Source organism: Sinocyclocheilus grahami, unplaced genomic scaffold (genome assembly GCF_001515645.1).
Source record: "Sinocyclocheilus grahami isolate Dianchi unplaced genomic scaffold, SAMN03320097.WGS_v1.1 scaffold927.1, whole genome shotgun sequence".
Lineage (NCBI taxonomy): Eukaryota > Metazoa > Chordata > Actinopteri > Cypriniformes > Cyprinidae > Sinocyclocheilus > Sinocyclocheilus grahami.
In genome coordinates, this window is record NW_015506106.1 from 445,323 (window position 1) to 448,015 (window position 2,693).

At 33.1% G+C, this 2,693-nt stretch overlaps 1 protein-coding gene across 2 annotated transcripts in view; it reads left to right on the forward strand.

The window, feature by feature from the left end:
* LOC107564369 (protocadherin Fat 3-like) overlaps positions 1-2,693 on the forward strand; it is a 101,702-nt gene that overhangs the window by 50,696 nt on the left and 48,313 nt on the right. The gene's annotated exons all lie outside the window — the stretch shown is intronic.

Here is a 2,693-nt window from a genome sequence, read left to right on the forward strand (position 1 = left end):
CTATGATAAATCAGATAACTTAGATACATAGCAGACGTAACATTACAATTTGTATCTGCACAATAGGATGCTAAGTTATGCGCTAGACAGAGAAAGAAAGAGAGAGAGAGAGAGAGCTCCCGCCGTGATGCGTTTTCATGACAGCGCGCTGAAAGATGGGCAAGGACAGAATTTACTCTAGATTTCTATAAAGTTCTCATTAGAAATGTATGGCAGATTTGTGCTATATTTTCATCTATGTTATTAAGTGTAATAGTTGTAATTAAGTTTTATTTTTAAGTTATTAAGTTATAAGTTTATTAAGTTTTATTATCCATAAATCGCCTGTGCGTTTTCGATGCCACTAAGCCATAAGAATTGAATTATGCCCACAAATATGACGAAAAAAGCACGGCTGCATTATTATAACATCAGTAATAATAATAAAAATCTAAAAGCAATATAATCATTATCGGGCATTGCATTTGAGCATGAAACTAATCACAGATATACAGCGCTTTCAGCATGTAATAAATGTTCATGTTAATTAATCAGACGTAGGCTAGCTATTACAACTTTCATCTGAAAAAAATTTGCCAATGCAGATGTGAGCTTGACCGAAAGTGTAACTCGGATTGCGCTTTAAAAACACGAAAGTACAATAAATTCACATTCTTAGACTACATTAGTGTCACTATTGTCTTTGACAGTCTGTCCTTCAGTGAAGAAGCAGTCTTTTCATATAGAGCATCTATTCTTGCCGTGACTGTTTTGCGTGATGGAATGTCATACTCGGGCTCAACGTAATGCATGAAATCTTTAAATCCTTCTCCGTCGACGAAACTAATGGGTAGCAAATCTTTCACCACCATTTCAGCGATTAGCTGTGTCATCTTCTCGGTTCTGCCTGCGTTGCATTTTGGTCTAACGGCAAATGATGCAATGCTCGTCTGAGTTGCCGCTCTGTTATCGCCAGACATTTTATGTACAAATGTTAGATGATAGCGCGCATTGTACTTGTTGTAGATTTGTGTGACAGCATGGCGCTGCACAGCTTGCACTGAACTGTATTTTCATCGGTCTTCTCAAAGTGAAGCCAGACATCACTACGTGACTTTGAGGCCATGATTCTCTCTCTTCTCACGTCTTTTGATGCATCCTGTGGCAAGCTAACCAATCAGAGCTCAGGGCACCGCCCAAAGTGCTGCTATAACCAATCAGGGAAAAAGAAAAAATATATTTTCGATCATCGTTTACATGATCGATCATCGCTGTCACGGTCGAGTACTCGAGTACTCGATCACTGTTGCACATCCCTACTTCAGTGTCACATGATCCTTCAGAAATCATTCTAATATGCTGATTTATTATTAGAATTATCAATGTTGGCAAGAGTTGTGCTGCCAAATTTTTTTTTTTTTTTTAGAAACTGCTATACTTTTTTACGACGGCGTTTTAGTGCCACGTAAAAAAAAAATAAAAATCTAAGATTACGAGATTAAAGTCATAATATTACGAGAATAGAGTCGTAATATTACGAGAATAAAGTCGAAATGTTTTGAGAATGAAGTAAATAAATAAATGTAAGTAATAAATGACTTTATTCTAGTAGTATTTCAACTTTATTCTCGAAATATTATGACTTTAATCTCGTAGTATTTTGACTTTATTCTCGAAATATTACGACTTTAATCTCATAGTATTTCGACTTTATTCTCGTAATATGTCGACTTTATTCTTGTAGTATTTCGACTTTATTCTCGAAATATGTCGACTTTATTCTTGTAGTATTTCGACTTTATTCTCGAAATATGTCGACTTTATTCTTGTAGTATTTCGACTTTATTCTCGTAATATGTCGACTTTATTCTTGTAGTATTTCGACTTTATTCTCGAAATATGTCGACTTTATTCTCGTAGTATTTCGACTTTATTCTCGAAATATTACGATTTCAATCTCGTAATCGTAGATTTAAACATTTTTTTTTACAAGACACTAAAACGCCGTCGTACTTTTTCAGGATTCTTTGATGGATAAAAGGTAAAAAAGAAGAGCATTTATTCAAAATATAAATCTTTTCTAACAATACAAATCTTTGCTATCATTTTCACAATTTAACATGTCCTTGCTGAATAAAAGTTTTAATTTCTTTCAAAAAAAGAAAGAATAAAAATTCACTGACCCCAAACTTTTGAACTGTAGTGTATATTGTTAGAAAAGATTTATATTTTAAATAAATGCTCTTCTTTTTAACTTTTTATTCATCAAAGAATCCTGAAAAAATTTATCACAGGTTCCAAAAAAATATTAAGCAGCACAACAGTTTCCAGCACTGATAATAAATCAGCATATTAGAGTTATTTCTGAAGGATCATGTGACACTGAAGACTGGAGTAATGATGCTGAAAATTCAGCTTTACATCACAGGAATAAATTATATTTTAAAGTATATTAAAATATAAACCATTATTTTATATTGTAATAACATTTTGCAGGATTACAGTTTTTTTCTGTATTTTTGATCAAATAAATGCAGCCTTGATGAGCATAAGAGACTTCTTTAAAAAACATTACAAGTCTTACTGATCCCAAACTTTTGCACGGCAGTGTATATATATATATATATATATATATATATATTACCAAGAGAGGCCAGCATGTCGTGTAGATCCTCTTTATCGATGAATCCGTCTCTGTTCTGATCGCTCATGTT